We start from the raw sequence: 11626 nt of genomic DNA on the forward strand, positions 1-11626 counted from the left end.
ATATATCAAGTGATAGAATAACACGCATATACCTGTACTACCTAACCTGCAAAAGAACACAAAGTACAAACACAGAACACTGAACATGTAACACCACAACACCCGTTTTCTCACACATACAATACATGTAATGTACACAGGACTGTGTCTCTGTTGTAGTCAGGTGTTGTCAGAAAAAAAAACCTATAAATCCTATCCAAAAGACGTTCCCAAAAAACAAGTACCACTATAATTTATAGCAAAGGACAAAAAACTAAGAGAAATAACAAAAAAATAATTTAGCGAAGGAAGTATCACTTACTGTCTGCCAACAAACCCGAAGTCTAATTGACAACAAAAAAAGTTCAAATTGGTCAAGTGTAATCAAAATGAAATTAGAAAAAAAAGGTATTTCATCAAAGTTTACATGATATATAAATGACTAGTAGCAAAAAATCAAATTGACCAAAGAATTATCAAATAAGCATGTAAATCAATATTAAAGAATAAATTTCCTACCTAAATGTTCAATCACAGCTGGTTAACTTTATAATAAATGTTCTTTTCACAAATCAGGCACTTCTGGATTCTCCAACTGAATCACTTGTAATTATAAGGTATATGCATAAGGATACATGTGAACGGAAAGTTCAGGGGTCAAGGTCACATCAGCAATCATGGTTAATCAACAGAGTAATTCTTTACAAAGTTCCATGGTCACCTCACTGTGGTGGTCTATCATTACAGTAATAATGTAAAGTTCAGTCTTGATCAACATCACCTACCGTATGCTGTATCACAAATCGAGTGGACATCATCCGGCATCGGGTTCACCTCCATATAGAATTCAAGGTATACTCCAAATGAAATATATGTATGTCCAACACACTAACTATATATCCAAACACAGGACTATATAGGCACTGCACAATTCACATCAACTTTGCCATCAGGAATATATGGTAACTTGAAAACTCCAACTGAATTCCTCTCATGTTCCATGCAGGTCCCTACATGGGCGCCAATTTGTAACCGGGTTGCGAACTGGATCTTAGCAATTAAAACTCAGGGACAACCGGGTCGGGTTCACTGGTATTTTTATTCACCATAAATATTGTACTGCCTGCATGTGGGTTCAGTTGGTCCATATACAACAATGGATGTACGTACATGTATCTGCTTATTGATATAGATATAGATAGATAGACATGTAGATAGAACCCTGAAACATATAAATAAAAGTACATTAGGATCGCTACCATAACTAACATACAATACTCAACGTGTACACTAGACAAGTTATCCCTATCGAAATATCACAGTTATATAGATACAAATACATAAGTAAAACTTTATAATTTCCTATCAGTAAAGGTAGTAACCATTACCTTACAACCATGCATTAGCATGATAGATAAAAAGAAATATTTACCCTATACATTATAAATATACATAAAGAGTACAATATACACAAGGGGAGGTAATCCGCTTGTCAGGTAACAAGGGGAAGTAACCCACTTGTTACGAACAAGGGGAAATAATCCACTTGCACACTTAACACCATTAAAATAGTACAATATGGAAAATAGATATTATTCCAATATACACATAAATATACCAATTACAGTGGGTTACATATTATAGCAAATTCAATAATATCTTACTTTATCAGATTAATATACAAAGCATTTCTAACTATAATGTGTATGTTGCTTACCTCAACTATGGGTAAAGGGTTGCTTATGCTTATAATGTATACAGCACAATAGCAGACATCTACATGATTCCACTGAAAGATTTATAAATAAATCAATCAGTAACAAGTATAAAACCATACACAATTACTTTTAAAACACATACACAAATTACACAGTTACTAAATTCATACTGGATTTAGAGATATAACAAATTTAAGTTACAATCTATTTCGAATTCCACTCTATACAAAATGTATACACTTACTCAATAATTAATTGAATAAATCTACATTTCTTAATTACCATACTTTAGATACCAAAATAATATGTAAAAAGATAATATAAAAAGTATTAGACTTACATTTGGGTTTGTAGCTTATTGGCGCGTATCATGATATATATCTCCAAAAAGGGGAGATGTTGCTCCTTCCCCAGATCTCAAGCTACTGTCTAATTTTTGGACAAAGACTTTCCCTCCAAAAATATATTAACCAATAAAACAACAGGTCAGATAGGTCAGGTCAAGGTCAAACACTGGACTTTACTCTACATGCACACAGGACATGGACAGTACATTTAATAGTGGACATTCACAAAGACAAGTCACATGACCATACATACTTCATACATACACAGGTAAAATCTATTTATAGCTCACCAGGCAGAGTGAGTGAGCTCACTCTACATATATACATTACTTGTATATCACAGAGCACTTACCACACTCTGTGATACATAATTCAGTGAGACATCAACATTACATTGACCTGAAAGAAATTACTTTAAAACAAATGAAATTAAAACAATATACAACCCATGTATCAATATACAATACAATCAAATTAATAAAATACCAATTAACTAATTAGTGGTGGAATAGTCCACTTGGCCACATACACCTCCTTCTTTAGAAAAACGTCCTCGTTTTTATCCATTTTCCTCTGTAGATTCTTGTTTCGCTCCTGTAATGACGCATATCAACGCATCAGCCACTCTGTCAGATGCTGTGTCGAATGTGCCATCCCGTGCTAATGTTCGTATAAAGTTGGCACGGGTCAACCAATCGGGCTCAGACTTTATAATACTTTTCTGTGACATAACAAATTCTCCTGTTCTTTGCCATATTGGAGGTTGTCTGTCGCGATTTGACCTCCTGGCTGGAACTGGGGACTCCACTGCCCCATTTGCCTCGCTCTCGGATTCAGACTCTGCAGCGTCCTGACCATCCGTGATGCCGATCCTGGAATCATGATCCTCATCTTGGGCTTCCTGGTCACTTTCCGTTGTTTCATCAACAGAAGGCTCTGGTGAGGACCATTCCCTCTGCGCCTCCAGTTCTGTATTCACAGCAACCACAATGTCATCTTCAGACTCGCTGTCAGCGTTCTGGATTTCTGGTTGTTTTCTTGGAGGGCAATTCCGTCTTGGCATCTTTCTAGGCAGTGGTTTTGGTGCACTCGGCTCCTCTGTTATTCGAGGCGGAAGGGAACCAATAGGTAACAGGAGATTTCTATGAAGAGTCCTGATCCGGCCTTCTCCATTCTCCTGTTGAACCTCATATACAGGTATATCCTGGTTGGGTTGCGTGAGGACAATATAAACCTCGTCCTCCCAACGGTTTGCAATCTTATGCTTTCCATCCCATGCTACCCGTTTCACCAGTATCCGGTCACCTTCCTGTATTACCGCACCTCTTGTCTTTCTGTCATAGTACTTTTTCTGTTTTTCTTGGGATTTCTGTGTATGTTCAGAGGCTATCCTGTAAGCTTCTTTTAACCGTTCCCGAAGACTTCTTCCGTAGTCAGATACTGACTGAGATTGTTGGTTAGTGTCCACCCCGAAGGCCAGGTCGATTGGTAGTCTCGGTTCCCTCCCAAACATCAGAAAGAATGGAGATTGGTTGGTAGTTTCGTGACGAGTACAATTGTAGGAATGTACTATGGGTCCGACAAACTTCCTCCAATTGGCTTTCTCCTTGTTATTGAGGGTTCCAAGCATATCAAAAAGAGTTCGGTTAAAACGTTCACATTGGCCGTTACCCATTGGGTGATATGGGGTGGTCCTTGACTTATCGATTCCTGTGAGTTGGCAGAGCTCATGAATCAGCTTTCCTTCAAAGTTTGCCCCTTGATCACTGTGGATCCGTTTCGGCATTCCATAGTGTATGATAAAATCATTGAAGATAGCATCCGCTGTTGTCTTTGCCGTCATGTTCTTGGTTGGTATTGCTTGGGCGTACTTGGTGAAATGGTCCGTTATAACCAAAATGTGCTGGTACCCTCCCTTGGATGTCTCTAGAGTAGTGAAGTCAACACAGACCAGCTCCAGCGGTTGAGTGGTCTTGATGTTCACTAGAGGGGCCACTTGTTTGGTATGTGCTTTCCTTTTGAGGCACCGATGACAATTACTGACATATTCCTCTATTTCCTGATACATGTTGGGCCAATAGAACCTGTCTCTCACTAAGGAGATGGTCCGGTCTCTAGCAGGGTGTCCCATGGTATCATGAAGCCCTTGTAATACCTCCATCTTCAGCTTTTTGGGGATAACCAGCTTATATGACGGTCCATCATCGCCAACCACCTCCTTATAAAGCATCCCTTCTCTCATCTTCAGTTTCCCGAAGGTCTTGTAAAGAGCGGCTTCTGCTTTCGGGACATCTTTCCATCTGGGTTTTACTCCCGCTTCAACATGAGGGATCCATGAACTGAGGACTGGGTCCTCTAACTGTATGATCCTCAGCTCTGTCGTTGACATCTTAGCGAAACTCATGGATGGTACATCCTTTTCTTCATCAGGGTCTGGTGTTGTGTGTGACAAACATAGACTCTCCACGTAGGGATTAGGCTGCATGACTCCACAAATGGCCCTCACAGTGTCCGTTGATATGGTCTGTGGTAGTCGAGAGAGACCGTCTGCATCTGCATTGCTGACCCCTGGTCGATATACTATATTGAAGTTGTATGAAGAGAGGGCCGCTACCCATCTATGCCCTGTGGCATCGAGTTTCGCCGTTGTTAATATGTACGTTAATGGATTGTTGTCTGTCATCACTGTGAAGTTCTGTCCATATAGGTAGTCGTGAAACTTCTCGCAAAGTGCCCATTTAAGAGCCAGAAACTCTAGCTTGTGTGCCGGATAGTTCCTCTCAGATTTACTCAAACCCCTGCTGGCGTATGCGATAACCCGTTTTCTTCCTTCCTGTTCCTGATAAAGGACAGCCCCTAGGCCTTTAAGGGAAGCATCAGTATGTACTTCGAAAGGCTTCTTAAAGTCCGGGTATCCGAGAATGGGCGGAGAAATCAATGCATTCTTGAGTGCTGTGAAGGCATCCTCTTGCTCAACTTCCCATTTCCATTCTCGGGGTGGCAATGCCTTCAATTTCCTTTTACCATTCGTCTTCCTAGGTGTAGGCATTAAATCGGTCAGGGGTCGGGCTATCTTGGAAAAATCCTTTATAAATTTCCGGTAATATCCTATGAATCCGAGAAACTGCCTCACTTCCTCTGGAGTACTAGGGCGTGGCCATGTCTTTACCTTCTCCACTTTGTCGGGGTCCGGCTCTACTCCATCTGCTGAGACAATATGTCCGACATACTTGACCCTCGGCATGAAGAAAGCACATTTCTTCGGAGAAAGCTTCAAGTTTGACTCCCGAATCCGCTGCAGTACTTTCTCCACCCTCAGTAGATGTTCATCGCTAAATGTCGGAAAAGATGATCAAGTCATCCAGATAAATGAAACAATACGTTAAATGAAGGTCTCCCAGGCATTCTTCCATAAGGCGCTGATACGTCGCTGGTGCGTTAGCGAGTCCAAAGGGCAGTCGGTTAAATTCATAAAACCCAAGCGCTCCAACGGTAAATGCTGTTCTCGCCTTATGATCCTCATCTATTTCCAACTGGTGGTATCCGGACTTCATATCAAGCACCGTGAAGTATTTATTTCCAGCTAATGAGTCCAGGATATCTTCAATTCTTGGAAGTGCGTAGGCGTCCTTTATGGTTCTCTGGTTCAATTGTCTGTAGTCTACACACATCCTAAGCTTCCCATCTTTCTTGCGGCATAGGACTACATTGGACGTCCATGGTGAGTGGGATTTCCGTATAATACCTGCTGCTAACAGCTGCTGAAGATGACTGCGAACCTCATCAATCATGGATGGTGGTATCCTTCGGTGTCGCTGTCTGAAAGGTATACCATCCGTTACCTCTATCCGGTGTTTGACTAGCCGGGAATGGCCAATATCCAGATCATCTTTAGAAAAGACGTCATCAAACTTACAGATGAGATCCTTCCCCTTCATCAACTGCTCTGCTGTTAGGTCCTCTGTGCTAATACCAACTGGTATGTCCTCTAGATATCTCAAGTCCCTATGTTCTTCTGACGTGGTCTGGATCGTCTCTACGGTCACTGGTTGCAGCTCACATAGTAACGCCTTGGGAGATATGGTCACTGTTCGAGTACTGATGTTGGATATCTGTACCGGTATAAGTCCTTTGGCGTCTCGATTGTATGGCACGAGGGCGGGTGTGATGTCCAAGTCCTCAGTAATAACGGCTTCTGGTGTAGGTTGTAGTATAGCGCAGACCGGCAAGTAAGGGAGCTTCTTGTCCATAAAACCCTGTATGGTTATCGTGGTGTTAGGCATGACTGTGATGCGCTTGGACTCTGCAGACCTCACAAGTGCTAGCCGGTTACTGTGACGCTCTAACTGTCTATTCCTCAGAAGCATGCAACGGAACGCTAAGTACCAAGGAGTCCTAAGACTAGCTGTCTGAAGAAATCGTTGTCCCTTCGTTTCAAGGAGTTCCTCCATGATAATGTTCAGAACGTTGGTTCCCAATAATATGGGTACTGACGAGTTGTATCCGCTATCGGGTACCACTAGGAACAAACATCGATAGTCATTGTTGTGGCATCCTGTGACAGATGGGGTGATGTTAGCTTCGATGTAGCCATAATAAGGCAAGGCCTCTCCATCCGCACACTCCACGTGTAGGACATCTTTCAATGACTGTATAGGCTGGTCCTTAAAATTTGTCTCGTAAAAACTGTGGCTCAATGTTGACACTGTAGATCCTGTGTCCAAAAGGGCTCTTGTTTCCACTCCTTCCACTAATAATGTCGTCTCATTGGGTTGTCCCACAAGACCTTCTGTGTCCCCAGAAGTTCCACTGGCTGGGCTACTTTTACAAACACCTACAGCTTGCCCGAACCTGCAGGTGCGTTGAAGTTTAAAGGTTTCCGTTGGTGATCCAATCGGACACGACAATTAAGTTTCAGGTGACCCACCTGTCCACATCTCCAGCATGTCCTTTCCTCTCGTCGCTGAGTAGGTGGCTGGTCTGTCCTCTTACTCTTCCCCGTTTCCCTTCCATCCTTTTTGTCTTGCCAGGCTCTCACCTTGGACACTTCAGTGCTGAGCTGATTGATCATTGCCTTTAACTCTTGCATCTCAGATGAAGCATGTTCCGGGGTGTCTGCAGATGTACTGGCCATCTTGGATACAGCTTTCTTGGAGGTAGCCTCCGGTTCCATTTCTTCCTTCTCTACTTTACGTACCGCTGCCCTCAGCTCATCAAAATCCTGAATGCTGTCGTACTTGTGGGCTGTAAGTAGTCTTAGTGGCTTCCTGAGACCCTTCCAAAATATCCTCCTTAAAAAGCATACTTGCCTTTGATGGTAAGATGTACTCCCCTTCTCGTATGGCCTTGGTGAATAGCTTCTCCAGTCTGCATCCCCATCTGCGTAGCATCTTCATCATCTCTCTGATGCGCTGTATATACCTCCTGCATAAGGTCGTCTCCTTGCTCATCTGCCTTATATATGCCATCCAGCTTATCCAAAACCTCTGCCAATGTTGCATCATATCCCACAGTCATAGCCACCTGTCCTGCCTCACCCTTTAACGATCTCCTTACAGCCTGGAGGATAGTGGGGGCGCGAGTGCTGTTGATCCCTTAAGTACCCATCTACCTCATACCGCCACTGTTCATATGTGGTATCCGCCTTACCTTTCTCCCCGGAGAACGTAGACAGCCTAGGCATCTGTTGGTGAACTGTTATAGTCTGAGTAGGCTTCTGTATGGGTTCTACCCGAGGCTGACTAGTCTGTTGCTGGTTTGCCGATTCCATTTTGCTCCTTGCAAATTCAAACATCCACAGTTCCAGGTCAGCAGGCGACTCAAACTTGGGCTTCACTCCTAATTTGGAGAAGGCATCTAACAGTGCTGCTCCCTCATCACTCGACTCCATCTCTTGCTGTTGCTGTTCCTCCACTGCTCGATTCTCGGAATCTGACATCTTTAGTAAATTTGAGGGGTATAGAAGGACAAATGCCAATAATAGAGATATTATATAAAACAATACAAAATGAACCCAAGTCATACGCACTGAAAATCAAAGTCTGAATAGATCAAAAATGCTGCGCGCAATGACAGAATTGGCTGGAATATAAGCAAATGTACACAATTTCCACCTAACACCTGCAACGAAGATGAAATAAAGGAAGACAACTCAGCACATATATATCAAGTGATAGAATAACACGCATATACCTGTACTACCTAACCTGCAAAAGAACACAAAGTACAAACACAGAACACTGAACATGTAACACCACAACACCCGTTTTCTCACACATACAATACATGTAATGTACACAGGACTGTGTCTCTGTTGTAGTCAGGTGTTGTCAGAAAAAAAAACCTATAAATCCTATCCAAAAGACGTTCCCAAAAAACAAGTACCACTATAATTTATAGCAAAGGACAAAAAACTAAGAGAAATAACAAAAAAAATAATTTAGCGAAGGAAGTATCACTTACTGTCTGCCAACAAACCCGAAGTCTAATTGACAACAAAAAAAGTTCAAATTGGTCAAGTGTAATCAAAATGAAATTAGAAAAAAAAGGTATTTCATCAAAGTTTACATGATATATAAATGACTAGTAGCAAAAAAATCAAATTGACCAAAGAATTATCAAATAAGCATGTAAATCAATATTAAAGAATAAATTTCCTACCTAAATGTTCAATCACAGCTGGTTAACTTTATAATAAATGTTCTTTTCACAAATCAGGCACTTCTGGATTCTCCAACTGAATCACATGTAATTATAAGGTATATGCATAAGGATACATGTGAACGGAAAGTTCAGGGGTCAAGGTCACATCAGCAATCATGGTTAATCAACAGAGTAATTCTTTACAAAGTTCCATGGTCACCTCACTGTGGTGGTCTATCATTACAGTAATAATGTAAAGTTCAGTCTTGATCAACATCACCTACCGTATGCTGTATCACAAATCGAGTGGACATCATCCGGCATCGGGTTCACCTCCATATAGAATTCAAGGTATACTCCAAATGAAATATATGTATGTCCAACACACTAACTATATATCCAAACACAGGACTATATAGGCACTGCACAATTCACATCAACTTTGCCATCAGGAATATATGGTAACTTGAAAACTCCAACTGAATTCCTCTCATGTTCCATGCAGGTCCCTACATGGGCGCCAATTTGTAACCGGGTTGCGAACTGGATCTTAGCAATTAAAACTCAGGGACAACCGGGTCGGGTTCACTGGTATTTATTCACCATAAATATTGTACTGCCTGCATGTGGGTTCAGTTGGTCCATATACAACAATGGATGTACGTACATGTATCTGCTTATTGATATAGATATAGATAGATAGACATGTAGATAGAACCCTGAAACATATAAATAAAAGTACATTAGGATCGCTACCATAACTAACATACAATACTCAACGTGTACACTAGACAAGTTATCCCTATCGAAATATCACAGTTATATAGATACAAATACATAAGTAAAACTTTATAATTTCCTATCAGTAAAGGTAGTAACCATTACCTTACAACCATGCATTAGCATGATAGATAAAAAGAAATATTTACCCTATACATTATAAATATACATAAAGAGTACAATATACACAAGGGGAGGTAATCCGCTTGTCAGGTAACAAGGGGAAGTAACACACTTGTTACGAACAAGGGGAAATAATCCACTTGCACACTTAACACCATTAAAAGTAGTACAATATGGAAAATAGATATTATTCCAATATACACATAAATATACCAATTACAGTGGGTTACATATTATAGCAAATTCAATAATATCTTACTTTATCAGATTAATATACAAAGCATTTCTAACTATAATGTGTATGTTGCTTACCTCAACTATGGGTAAAGGGTTGCTTATGCTTATAATGTATACAGCACAATAGCAGACATCTACATGATTCCACTGAAAGATTTATAAATAAATCAATCAGTAACAAGTATAAAACCATACACAATTACTTTTAAAACACATACACAAATTACACAGTTACTAAATTCATACTGGATTTAGAGATATATAACAAATTTAAGTTACAATCTATTTCGAATTCCACTCTATACAAAATGTATACACTTACTCAATAATTAATTGAATAAATCTACATTTCTTAATTACCATACTTTAGATACCAAAATAATATGTAAAAAGATAATATAAAAAGTATTAGACTTACATTTGGGTTTGTAGCTAATTGGCGCGTATCATGATATATATCTCCAAAAAGGGGAGATGTTGCTCCTTCCCCAGATCTCAAGCTACTGTCTAATTTTTGGACAAAGACTTTCCCTCCAAAAATATATTAACCAATAAAACAACAGGTCAGATAGGTCAGGTCAAGGTCAAACACTGGACTTTACTCTACATGCACACAGGACATGGACAGTACATTTAATAGTGGACATTCACAAAGACAAAGTCACATGACTATACATACTTCATACATACACAGGTAAAATCTATTTATAGCTCACCAGGCAGAGTGAGTGAGCTCACTCTACATATATACATTACTTGTATATCACAGAGCACTTACCACACTCTGTGATACATAATTCAGTGAGACATCAACATTACATTGACCTGAAAGAAATTACTTTAAAACAAATGAAATTAAAACAATATACAACCCATGTATCAATATACAATACAATCAAATTAATAAAATACCAATTAACTAATTAGTGGTGGAATTAGTCCACTTGGCCACATACACACCTCACTTTAGAAAAACGACCACGTTAATTAAATCCAGTTTTTCCTCTGTAGATTCTTGTTTCGCTTCCTGTAATGTACTCATATCAACGCATCAGCCACTCTGGTCAGATGCTGTGTCGAATGAGCCATCCCCGTGCTAAGTTCGTATAAAGTTGTGCACGGGTCAACCAATCGGGCTCAGACTTTTAATAAACTTTTCTGTGACATAACAAATTCTCCTGTTCTTTGCCAAATTGGAGGTTGTCTGTCGCGATTTGACCTCCTGGCTGGAACTTTGTGACTCCACTGCCCCATTTGCCTCGCTCTCGGATTCAGACTCTGCAGCGACCCTGACTCATCCGAGATAAGCCGATCGCATTGAATCAAGAACACCACATCTTGGGCAAATCCAGACATCTACCGTTGTTTCAACAAACAGAATACATCTGGTGGAGGGACCAAATACCCTTCGCTCCTCCCTGACTTCTGTAATCACCGTTCTGCAAACCTCAATAGTCATCCATCAGGGACCCTCTGTCAGCGTTCTGGATTTCTGGTAGTTTTCTTTGGAGGGCAGAATACCGTTCTTGGGCATCTTTGCTAGTCAGTGTGTTTTTGGATTGCACTCGGCTTCCACATGTTATTCGAGGCGGAAGGAGAACCACATAGAGTACACAGGAGAATTTTCTATGAAGAGTTCCTGATCCTGCTTTCCTCCATTCTCCTGATGAAGCCCTATATAAAACCAAAAAAAAGGTATAACCTGGTTGCATAAGATTTGGCATAGACCCGGTTGGGTAGTGTACAATAATCTCAACCCTCGTCCCTCCCAACGGATTGCAATCGATATGCCATTCCATC

The sequence above is a fragment of the Argopecten irradians genome, chromosome 9, assembly GCF_041381155.1.
Source record: "Argopecten irradians isolate NY chromosome 9, Ai_NY, whole genome shotgun sequence".
Taxonomy (NCBI): domain Eukaryota; kingdom Metazoa; phylum Mollusca; class Bivalvia; order Pectinida; family Pectinidae; genus Argopecten; species Argopecten irradians.